Source organism: Puma concolor, chromosome A2 (genome assembly GCF_028749965.1).
Source record: "Puma concolor isolate L17-30 chromosome A2, mPumCon1.1.hap2, whole genome shotgun sequence".
In the NCBI taxonomy this organism is placed as follows: domain Eukaryota; kingdom Metazoa; phylum Chordata; class Mammalia; order Carnivora; family Felidae; genus Puma; species Puma concolor.
In genome coordinates this window covers 912,572-924,962 of record NC_141668.1, presented here as the reverse complement: position 1 = coordinate 924,962, position 12,391 = coordinate 912,572, and the positions used below count along the sequence as shown (strand labels likewise).

The following is a 12,391-nucleotide window of genomic DNA, read 5'->3' as shown; positions in this document are numbered from 1 at the left end:
AGGGAGGTGGGTGCTCCCCTCCCCGCCCCAGCACGGACGCCGCTGTGCCCGGCAGGGGCTCGCAGGGCCCCAGAGGCGTCAGGGTGCAGCTGGAGAGCTGTCCTTCCTGCTGATCACCAGAGGCTCCTGCCACCGTCCACAGATGGGCTCTCACGTTGCGGTGTCCTCCCTCGGTGCAGGGGCTGGACCACGGAACCTCCTCCGTGTGCGTGGATTCGACGACCAAAATAACACCTCGAAGAGCAAAACCACTCGTCTGCCATTGCTAGGTCTCTACTGTGTGTGCGGGACTTTGCACATCCAGTCCCGCCCCAGTGCCGGGGCGCCGGAAACTGCGGGTGCCAGGCCTTCAACAGCCCCTCCAGCTTGTAAGTCACATCTCTCCGGATGCTTCCTCAAGCTGCCAGTCCTACCTTCTCCACCACCTTTGTCAGTGTCGCGACAGTCATTTTTAAAGGTGCTGAAAACGGGGACACGAGGAGAACTACGAAGAGTCAGAATAAAAGAGTAACGAGGCCGTGCTCAACGAGAGCCACGTGAAGGTTATCAGGACACCCTCAAAACTGGCAGCGAACCGCCGTAAGAAAACCTGCCCCCGCTCGGCGTCTCATCTCTGGCCCCCCTGCCTTCCGTGCTCACCCGTCCAGAGGCGAGCGGCTGCTTCTGGGTCTCGCGTGGTCTCGACCAGGTCTGCTCTGAGCTCGTGCGTTCTTGTGGATTCAGACATGACCCCCGCTCGGGACACCGCGGTCCCACTTCTGTCCTGCTCCTCACAGGAGTGCCTGGCTCACCTCTCGCGGGCAGCCCGCTGTGTCCGGCCCATAATGCAGCACAGGAGCCTCGGCACCCCCTCAAGCCCAAGGAGACCCTCGAATCAGCCCCAGCTTTGTGAAGCAGCCGTGGCCCAGCCCGTGGACTTTCTCTTCGATTTCTTCGTGCAAGAAATGTCTACACGGTCACAAAACTCTGCTGAAACTCCCCGAAAACGCCACCACGTCCGTCCTTCTTGCTTGGTTCCCACCGCCAGTGGTTAGAGCCCTGACCCCAGTCATGGGCTGCGTCCTGGCCTGACGTGCCCCCAGGGGGCCGTCCTTAGGAGCACGCGTCGCCCACCCTCCAGACACGCTCTCTCCACACACACAGTCTAAGGCCCAGTCTAAGGCTCCCGGGCCTGTATCTGAAGCTGCCCGGCCAGATCCCAGCGACAGCTGTCTCCCCAGCACGGTGAGCTCGAGCCTCTTCCCCTGCTCAGAGTCCCTTCTGGCCTGAACCCCCCCCCCATCCACACTCTGACCCACGGCAGACCCCTCTCCCAGATCCGCCGGCAGGTGCAGAGCCTCCTGGCACTGAGCACGTTAGCTGTCTCGTAGGACATTTGCAGCTTCCCAAACGGCTGGCTCTCTGGGGGCACGTGAAGCATCCCTGCCAGGGCCTCACACACGTGGTGGATGTGACAGAGTCACAGCTGTGACCGAGTCATGACCGAGTGCAGCTGTCTTCTCCATTGAGAGGTCCTATCCACATGAATAGGCCCCACCTGCCATCAAAAGGGCACTAATAATAGGTCTTCCCACCGGGACCTGAGGGTTCTGTGTCATTTCTATGACATTCCCCATCTAATCTAAATGCCCAAGAATTCCTAGGCGGAAGAATTCCCTAGACCCAAATCCTCCCTCAGGTGCAAAGAATTTCCTCTGAAGACCCCCTGGGCTTTCCCGGTTCCTGGCTCACCCACATGGTGGAGGAGAGTGCATTCACCTGCCCCCCATTCCCTGGGGGCCGGCAGGAGGGGCAGGGAGCTGTGGGTGGCAGCTCGGCCAGCAAGGGACGCAGCTGACACCTGGGAACGCGCCTGGAACTTGGGAAGCACTCAGAGCATTGGCTTCTCAGAACCCAGGTTGGTGATGCGGCACGGCCCCCGGGCCGCCCAGCCCCGGCCCCGCCACCAGGCCTGTCCTCTCTCTGGAGTCTCTCGAGAAGGAAGGAAACCCGAGTTTGCAGAGGACATTCAGGGAGGGTCAGCAGTCCAACCCGGTGCCACGACAGGGACTCAGACCTGCTCTTCCCCAATACCTGCCCCGACGTGTGGCAACGTGGAAGTCTCTACACCAAGCTCTCACCCACAAGTCTACAACGTCCCCTCCGCTAGGCCTGCAACCTCCTCGGCCTCAGTTCGCCCAGCTGTAAAGTGGGGAGGCGGGCTCTGGCCCAGAGGCTCCGGCTTTCCCGGAGTAGCTGCCGCGGGCAGCCAGTGCCCGACGACCGGTGCTGCACAGCGTCCCGGATACGAGGAAGGCAAAGGGGCAGGTGTGTAGGGGCTGAGCAGAGACCAGCCTCCTCCCCAGATGTTTCGTACACATGCCCACTGCACTCAGAGACCCTGCTGCCCCTTGGCCAAGCACCACCAAGGGGCACCGAGCCGTGCCGGGAGCACACGGACGCTCACTGAGCCTCCCCCCAGGGGCTTCTGAAGTAAGAAGCACTGTGAGCATGAGAGCTGGACGCAGGGGCTGGGTTTTGCCGTGAACCCGCCATCGGAGAGCGTCGGATCCCCAGACCAAACGGGGACTTATCTGACAACTCTTTGCGACAACGCCCGAAGCGGCGACCGAACCCACCACGGCAGAGGCACAGGGATCTCCACAGAACGCTGATTCTTTCGGGGGTCAACCTGTGATTCATTTCCTTCCCCTCTTCTACTACGTGATCCCTGGGATGTAATATTAACCGGCTGCCTTGACTTGCAATAAACTGGTGCTTCTGAGCCCAGGGCTGTTTGCAAACAGTGGGTGGACACAAACGGCTTCATCCGAGAGCCCTGAGGGCTTTCTCCCTCCCAGACCCCAGGGGCATGCAATCTGAAGGCCCAGGGGAAGCAGAGGCTGACAAGAAAAAGAGGGATTGCTGTGTTGGGAAAGAATTTAAAATATTAGCTAGAGGGATACACTCGATGCGGCATCAGGAAATGGCCAGAGAGCTCCCCGCCGCCCGCCCCGCCCTGCTGGGTCTCCTCCAGTCTCGGGAAGCAGTATGTGCGGGAGGCGCCCCACTGGGAGGGTGTGCCTAGACCCTGCCCTATGGTCTGCCAGGGCTCCAGGGGCCCTCAGGAAGGGGCTGTGGTCACCAGCCGGGACTTCTGTTCCCACGTGGACAGCTGGAGATTGAGGCCAGCAAGACTGTCCTGAGGCATTCTCCTAATCTCACGTATCAGCTCCTCAGTCCTAACTCAGGGGCAGTCTTTCTCCCAGGCCTGGAGCAGTGAAGGTTCACCCCGAAGGCCCGACGCAGCCGTCCTCAGAAACTGCCTGTAAGGCTGGCCCCGGGTTGCAGCGGGGAACGTGGCCAGCAGCAGGATTCCCAACATCCACACTCGATCGATCGGCAGGATCTCCCTGCGCCCAAACAGTTCAGGATAAGTAGGGTGTGAGCAGGTTATGGGGTGGGAGTGAGGTTCCAGGAGCTACTACTGTCTTCTAGGACCATGTGGCCTGGGCTGTCCTTACCGCCTTCTTCAGCTCTGCTTCTTCAAATACTTGGGGAAAATAGCCCCATATGCATAACGCTGGCACAGAAGGGGGAATTTCTGTGTTTAATCAGAAAATAAAAAATAAAACAGATGCCCAGAGCCTCGCAAAACAAGCCTTTTTTTTTTCTTTTTTTAGAAAGTCACTTATTAATAAATAGTGAGAGTTTCTCACACAGAACAAAATATTCCAACTCTATTGATATAAAAAAATTGGTGTTTGGATCAGGAAGAAATCATTGAAACAGATGCAAAGAAAGACGAACATGAAGTTATAAGGGAAGACCTATGTTTTACTACAAAACAGAGAAACTAATTCTGTTCTTTGACTTTCAGACTCTCATTCAGATTCAACCAGTAATCGTTGGAAACACACTACGGTACATGCCTGCTATCTGCGGAGTTATGTCTTATACGGTCAACACAAGTGCGGATTTAAGGAACACCGAACCAGGGCTCCTGGGGAAGCAGAGGGCTGGGCTCTGCCCAGACTCTGGTCCCATTTTCCCAGCCAGTCAGTGTACGTGACACCTTGTTTCATGTGTGCTTCCGTTTAAAGACACCTCATTGATAGACTTATTGCTTCTTTAACATTGAATTCACCGCCTACCATGCTGTAATTTATGCCTGAACTGAGCTTTTCTAATACAGCATTTTCTCTAAGGCACAGCCCAGCCTTCTTGCACATAAGAACACGATGCACTACACTTGGGGGCTGTTCCAAACAGTGAAATCACCAACAAAAAGCACAAAGATGTAGAAAATGCAGCGCTGGACAGTGAACAGGACACGTGTTTGCGACATGAGCCGAAGTAAGAATGCAGGTGTCTCCTTGTTCAACCCCAGCTGGGAATGTACTGGTGAGACACTCAAAACTTTCACCCCTCTGCAACAAGTCTTCGAGCGACCACACAGCGCTATATTGATTTTGGGGTTACAGGTACGTTTGCAAATATTGAACCACAAATAGGATCTATGGTGCTTCCTAGTGTGTGTTAAGCACGTTCACACACGTCAGTGACCTTATTGTTTTTATCACATTTTACAATTTAACACCGTAGAGTTTAAGGGTCTTATGACCCAGCTGTGTACCTGTCCTTCCTTGCTATGTGACATCAGCACACGACTCCCTTTCACCTGCAAGGGACAATGATGTGCATCTGGGGAGGGTGTCTGGCTGGCCGGGTGGCACAGGACCTCCCCCTTAACTGACCCCATCGTCTTCCGCCCCCACCCATCAAGGGCTGCTCCTCCAGCCTCTTCCATGAGGTCCACATTCACAGGCCTTCGTGGGCTCACAGTGCTTCTGCACACCATGCCGCCCCCGACCCAGGCAGTCATCCCCTGTCTGGAACAACATGGTGGAGACGAGGGGCAAGATCAGCCACTTCTCTGCCGACCCCACGGCTCTAGCATGGTGAGCTCACGGCCACGGAGTTGCTACGGGCAGACTGGTCACACACGGCACACCCGACCTACCATGAGGTGCTCTGCTGACATCACGCGTCACACGAGTCCACTTTCCTGCAGGACCACGGACTTCCCGAGGGTCAAATTCACTTACTGCAAAAGGGGACAGCTCTTTATGGTGGAAGAAATGCCGACAGGTGGAGCCCGCCTGCCAGACACAAACCCTTCCAACTCGAGGGAGAGAGAGTCTTCACGGTCTCAGCCCAGAGAACCCCGGGGGGCATGTGCGTCTGGTGCAAGGCTCCAGCGGCCCTCCTGGAGACCATATCAGGAGAACAAAACCGCACATTATTGTTAGGAGTCAGGCTGGAAAGAATAGGAAAAGATACCTCCCCGAGATCCGGCAGCACTCACTGAGTTAGAACTCCCTTCAACCAACTTAAGCACACGGTGTGCGTGCACGCAGGCGAAGGGTGCGTCAGCCCTGCTGTTCTAGCTGGCGGTCTCCGTCGTAGACACAAGTGGTCTTGAGCTCTAAATTCAGTGTTTCCACTCGATGCTTCCTAGTGGCTATAACCTGGTCAATATGTGACACGCTCATATATCTACAACATATCATTATACAACATTGAGAACTATATATCGATTAGAATATTGATAATTACTCACTTTCTTTTACACGGTCACAGAACATGCTAACAAGCAACAGAAGTAGCTTCTAGCACTTTAATACTGACATACTGCTGTTTTTCCAGAATTCCCCATCCTATCATTTAAGGCTGATGAAACAAACAACATCCCCATTAACCCGAGTGTTAGGGGTGAGAGTTACATGGTCTTTTCTTTAAATGAGGACTCTTTAGAAGTCCCTTTTCCCCCTATTTTTATCACTGAAGACACTTAACAAGAATCTAATGTTCTGTCTTTATACTATCGAGAACCTGACATATGAATCTTCTTAATAACCATGAGTCACCAGGTGAGGCTTCTACGTGTTAATTTTCACCGCACAACAGTCAAATCTTATGAGTTATGAGACACTGGACTCAGCCTGAGCCCAGACCCACTCAGGTGAGGATGGGGAAGGCAGGTGATTCCCGGTGAGACCTTATTTTTCTTGTGAGTTAACACTGTGTCCAAAATGTGGAACACAAAAATTCCTGTCAGTCGAGGGTTCCACTTTGTTTACTTAATTTGGCTGTTGTTTCTCCTCTATAATAACAGGCTACACGTGACACAGGATTATTTGTATCAGGTCTAACAGAGAGACAACAAACTTGACTACAGTTTTCCTTATTAACGCTGGCTAAACGGCCCTTAACTCTGTACTTAGAGATAAACCTCAGGAACTAGATCCCCTTGACTTTTGGGGGATAAAAAGAAGATCACAATATCTAATTAAAATGTTTCTTACCAGCATATTCTGCCTTGGCTTAATGCACTGGCCTATGCTTTGTCTATTTGATCCTGGATTTGGGGTAAAACCTGTAACATGGATAGATGGGATAGAGGGAGGGAGGGCAGTGGGAGGGGTGGTGGAGGATGGAGAATGCATGACAGACGATGGACGGATGGGTGGCCTTCACCAGCGTCCTTTCCTGGCTACAGGGCCCAGAACCACGTTGCTCACACTTTCTTTCCCTCACACTGGTACTGACCCTGAGTTGCTTCTGGGGGTCACCAGGTTCGTCCTCGTCTTTTTCGTCAGCTGTCCCTAACTCCACAGTTTGGTAGGGGACTAATCCAAGCCATGAACAGAAAACCAACGAAAAACAAGTTCATGTCTGGCTGTTACAGAATCATATTTGCAGGCCTCATTCCATCCATGTCAAATTACAAAATTCTAGAATTCCATGAAATAGCAAAATAATGCTCACATATATTCCTAAAGCATACTTTCCATTACCATACTTTCTGCACAATTGTATATTCCTGCCTCCCAAACATCAGGCAATAGCTTTCCAAAATATCTAAATGGAGGGTTCACAAAAGAGGAAGGACTGAGAGAATCAATTCTTATTTGTTTGACAAAACACAGACTTACAAAATTACCGCACGATAACACAAGCCTTCATCGAAGCATAATACTGATGATGCTTTATCTTCTTAAAGGGTTGGGCAATTGCTTTACTACAGGTTGTCTCCCATTCGCAATTACTGTGTGATTACGTACAGTTTGGGAATTCCTTCTGTCACTAGGGAATGCCTTACCTGGCACTCTTTTCTTCCCATGGAGTATTTGGAAGAAAACAGATTAATCCATACTTATGTTTTGCCTTTGGACTTTTAAAGCATTTGCTTGATTTTTACTTGCTAGAACAATGTATTGTTTTCCGGCCACAACTGAGAGGTGACGTGTTTGGTCCCAAGAAACCTGCGATACACCCACAGCGGTGCCTGCACGGCCGGGTGCCCATCTGACCGGAGAGCACGCATCCAACACGTCTGCAGGGCCACGGGCCCTGGGGACATATCTTCCAAGGCAGCTGGACTCCCACAGTGCGTGAGGATTAATGAATTTCACAATCAAATAAATAACTGAATTATTAGTGTCAAACATTTAGAAACAAAAGCAGCACCTGAAAACTTGGACTCAAGTTTTCTCGTGGGGGAGGAGCAGAGAGAGAGGGAGACAGAGAATCCCAAGCAGGCTGCGCACTGCCAGCACAAAGCCTGAGGCGGGGCTCCAATCCAGGAACTACGAGATCATGACCTGAGCCGAAGTCAGACACCTAACCCGCTGAGCCTCCCCGGCACCCACTAAGGCTTTTACTTGAAGCCATTGGCTGTCGAGTGCTGCAGCAAAGCCGGGCAGGAGCCTCCCTCCTGGGAAACGGGGGTTCCCAGCCTGCCGGGCCCCTCGGCAGGGGCATCCCCTGGCACCGAGGCTCACTGTTCTGTTTCTCGGTTTGTTTCTGTTTCTCTGGACACCCAGGCTGCCGGATGCCCGGCCTGCACACATATTCCGGTTTGTAACCCACGACGTGACACAACACCCGGGGCCGGTTTCCATGCAGGAACGAGTCTCTGTGCTCCCGGTTGGGGCCACTTTGTATGCTTCTCCTGTCCTTCCTTGTGGTGTCAGTTCCCACGGGTGAGAGGGGCAGGACTCCTGGCAGACGTTAAAGCCTGCCCGTCGGGACGGGGCCTGAGGAAAGCGTCCTGACTTGCCCACTCCGTAGTCGTGAGGATGCACGCGTACTCGTAGCGTCTCTGACTCCGGAGAGAGAGGCGGGTGCGTGAAAATGAGCTCTACTTTGTTCTCCTGAGAAAAATGAGAAGAAGCTGAGCAGAGAATTCTAGCATTGGCAGCACAGGCAATAAATAAAATTTCCGTTTTACCACGGTGTTTCGTTTTATTTCAGTGTAACTTTTTTCATGTGTTCACATATTTCTTGGTTTAAACAACATTTCATTTTCATAGTCTACGATATATGGAGCGCTACCCTCCACGGAGTGCTGAGTGTCTGCACACACTTAGCACTTAACCCTCCACAGCTCTCGTGCGGGCGCCATGATGCCCATCCTACAGTTGAGCAAACAGGCGAGGCGAGCTTAAGCGGCTTGCCCAACACCTTAAGGCAGCGGAAAGACGGATACAAACTTAGGCCAGACTGACTGACTCGTTTTCAGTCAGTCAGTCAGTCAGTCACTGAGCAAATATTCAGCACCTGGTACGTGCCCAACACCATCCTAGGCTCTGAAGATGCGTCGCTGAGTGCTAGGCCCAGTCCCTGCCTTGAAGGACAGCAGCCTCCCGGGAGAAATGAAGACCCTCCTCTCCTGGATCAAGGGATTATTAGGAGGAAGCACAGTGTCTCTCTGAGCCCTAAATCCTGGGACGTCTAGTCCAACACACAACTATGCCACCCACCCAGCACGTCACACTCTGGGGGTTCGTGCAAGCCTGGGGAAAGGGTTATTCTTGGCAATCGGACCTATTCACAGTTAGCCGTTAGAGTAGCTCCGTAACAGCAACAAAAATACTAGCGGAACGGTACAGGCTAGCCAAGCCGAATGCTTACACAGCAGGCAGCGCCTAATGAGCTCTTGGCTCTGGGATGTCTCATAGGATCTCTGCAGAGATCCCATTAGCCTTAGAACCGGTTATGCAATTTCTGGGGGCCCAGCGCAGAAGGGAGATGCGGGGCCCCTGTTGAAGAATAACGTATGACGACTTTAGGGACGGCAACAGAAGAGCATTGGAACCAAAGAGGGCCTCCTGAGAGCAGGGCCCACATCACAGCCCACACCGTGTGCTGAACATCCACATTTTACAGGTAGGGAACCTGAGGTTTAGAAAGGCTATGTAACTTAACCTGTTCTGAGCTGAGATGTCATTTCTCAACAGGAAAGGGCTCAACCAATACTTTAAATACAAACATCATCACCCAAAGCAGAGGGATTTACTTACAACGAGAAAGGGCCACCCTTCACTCAAGCGGACCCACTCCTCCCTCCCCACGGCCTCATCCTCGGTCTGAAGATAGGGCTGGGGCAGTCTCGTCATAGTGTGACACACCCTTGAACCCACAGTGTAGCTGTCTCTAGCCCCTCGGTCAGACCTCGGCCATCTGCAAGGTGCACACAGAGCACGCCAGTGCCCCTGTCCCAGTTAGACAGGACCCTGAACATTAGGCCCTTCTTTCTCCGCCCCTCTAAGGTGGCGTCAGTGAGGAAATCCTGGACTCAGGTGGAGGAAGGTGACAGCATCCACCTGTGACCACCAGAGCGTGTGGGCAGTGGACACAGTAAGTAGAGGTGCGGCCACCACGTATGGGAGGCTCCGTACGGTTCCGGGTTTTATTGCTGGAGGCTCTCGGCTGTGAGTGATGTTGTTGACCCCAAACATAATCTTTATCACTGTTAATTTGCAGTGCCCCAGCACATCCCCAAATTATCCATGGCTTTGTCATCACTTGGGCTACAGGCCAAAGGGGCCAACCCAGCGAGCTGAAGGCCACTCTGACCCTTTCTCCAACTTCCTCTTTAATGTCTTCATAGGCCAGAGAGACAAGACAGGAGCCAAATAAACACAATTCTGCCCCAGGAAACGGACTTTCCACGGATTCTCGCACCCGTGGAGGGAGGCGTGGGAGCGGGTGGGGGTGCGAGGCATGGGAAGGAGGGATGAAGTAGGCCTCAGCATCACTGGGACTCACAGGATCGACCCGCTGGGCATCCCCCCGGCCCTGTACAAGGAGATCCTAATGAAAAGTGTCAGTGTGCTGAGTTCCCACCGCTGCACCTCCAGCAACTGTCTCGAAAACAAGAGCACTGTATTTTCATCAATTCAGTAAATCACACAGATGGGAAACTAAACTGCTTCTTGCATCAGGAGAACACAGGAAGATTGATCACAGAATTAGGCTGGCCTCCCGCAGTGCCCTGGGCTGATCCGAGCCTTCTCGGGGCTGATCCAAAGGCTCAGGACGAGCGCCGACAGCAGCCCCCACTGACTACGGAGTCTCCTTTGTATGGCGGGTCCCACGGCACCGCCCACCTGACGGTGCTGGAGGAGGCAGCCCGTGCATCAATCAGCACCACGGTGGACAGCCGTGATTAGATTATAAAATCATGACTGTGGCCGTCGTGTGTCTGCTGGCATAATTACATCAGCATGCTAATGCCGTTTTAATGGTCTCTAATGATGTAATAAGAAATAATGGAATTTATTTGACAGCTACATAACCATTAAGAAAACATATTAAGTACAACTGGTACTTCCATAAAAACGTAGACAGTCTCTGAAAGCGCCAGCTTGCGTGGCGGCCCCTCTTCCTCTCCTGGAACAAGGAACAGCCGTGGCCACACAGCAGCCCCCTTCCAAGGCCTCCACTGTGCTGGGTCAGGTATGCACCCCTCGGGAGGAGCGAAGTTCACAGCACTCACACAGTAAGTAAAGATCCAGAGGTGTGGCACAGACGTGAGCCAGCCAGATGGGGGGCTGCAGAGAAGGCTCTGGCACCAGGAGGCCCAGCTTGAGATTTGAAACATGAACCCTATAAAGAGCAGGGAAGACTGGGCATCTCCAGCCATAGGGAAGGACCCACTTGACGGCCACGGACCGGATTCCCAAGGGCGTAAAGAGAAGGTGGTGGTGGTGTCAGATGTGGCTCATAGGACACAGGAAGCCCACCCCCCAGTTTTCCCAGCAAGGAAGAGACTGTAGCAAAAGACATTTACAAAGGATTTGATCTGGCCACCAGCTTGGCCAGAAGGTGCTCCCTGGAAACGCCTCCGTGACCCCAGCCTCGTCCAATACGAAAGGGCTTTGTGTGGGAAGGTCTGAGACCTGAAGTCAGGAGCAGACCCCAGGTACAGGCCTGGGACAGAGGGACTGCAGCCAGCTTCCAGCAGGTGTCTGCACAGGACACCCCCCATCAGATGTCCTCCCACCAGATGCCCCCCCTCCACGCACACCCCCCCATAGCAGATGCCCCTCCAGTCCTGACATGCCCCCCACAGGACACCCTCTCCAGACACCCCCCACCAGACACCCCCCCCAGCAGATGCCCCTCCAGTCCTGACATGCCCCCCACAGGACACCCTCTCCAGACACCCCCCCACTGGACACCCCCTCCAGACACCCCCCCCAGCAGATGCCCCTCCAGTCCTGACATGCCCCCCACAGGACACCCCCCCACCGGACACCCCCCCAGCAGATGCCCCTCCAGTCCTGACATGCCCTCCACAGGACACCCCCCCCACGAGACACCCCCCCACCGGACACCCCCCCAGCAGATGCCCCTCCAGTCCTGACATGCCCCCCACAGGACACCCTCTCCAGACACCCCCCCACTGGACACCCCCTCCAGACACCCCCCCCAGCAGATGCCCCTCCAGTCCTGACATGTCCCCCACAGGACACCCCCTCCAGACACCCCCCACCAGACACCCCCCAGCAGATGCCCCTCCAGTCCTGACATGCCCCCCACAGGACACCCCCTCCAGACACCCCCCACCCGACACCCCCCAGCAGATGCCCCTCCAGTCCTGACATGCCCCCCACAGGACACCCTCTCCAGACACCCCCCACCAGACACCCCCCCCAGCAGATGCCCCTCCAGTCCTGACATGCCCCCCACAGGACACCCTCTCCAGACACCCCCCCACTGGACACCCCCTCCAGACACCCCCCCCAGCAGATGCCCCTCCAGTCCTGACATGCCCCCCACAGGACACCCCCCCACCGGACACCCCCCCAGCAGATGCCCCTCCAGTCCTGACATGCCCTCCACAGGACACCCCCCCCACGAGACACCCCCCCACCGGACACCCCCCCAGCAGATGCCCCTCCAGTCCTGACATGCCCCCCACAGGACACCCTCTCCAGACACCCCCCCACTGGACACCCCCTCCAGACACCCCCCCCAGCAGATGCCCCTCCAGTCCTGACATGTCCCCCACAGGACACCCCCTCCAGACACCCCCCACCAGACACCCCCCAGCAGATGC

The 12,391-nt window shown here is 54.6% G+C and overlaps 1 protein-coding gene across 1 annotated transcript in view; it reads right to left on the bottom strand.

Annotated features, from left to right (window-relative positions):
- Nucleotides 1-12,391, bottom strand: part of PTPRN2 (protein tyrosine phosphatase receptor type N2) — an 806,499-nt gene that overhangs the window by 432,950 nt on the left and 361,158 nt on the right. The gene's annotated exons all lie outside the window — the stretch shown is intronic.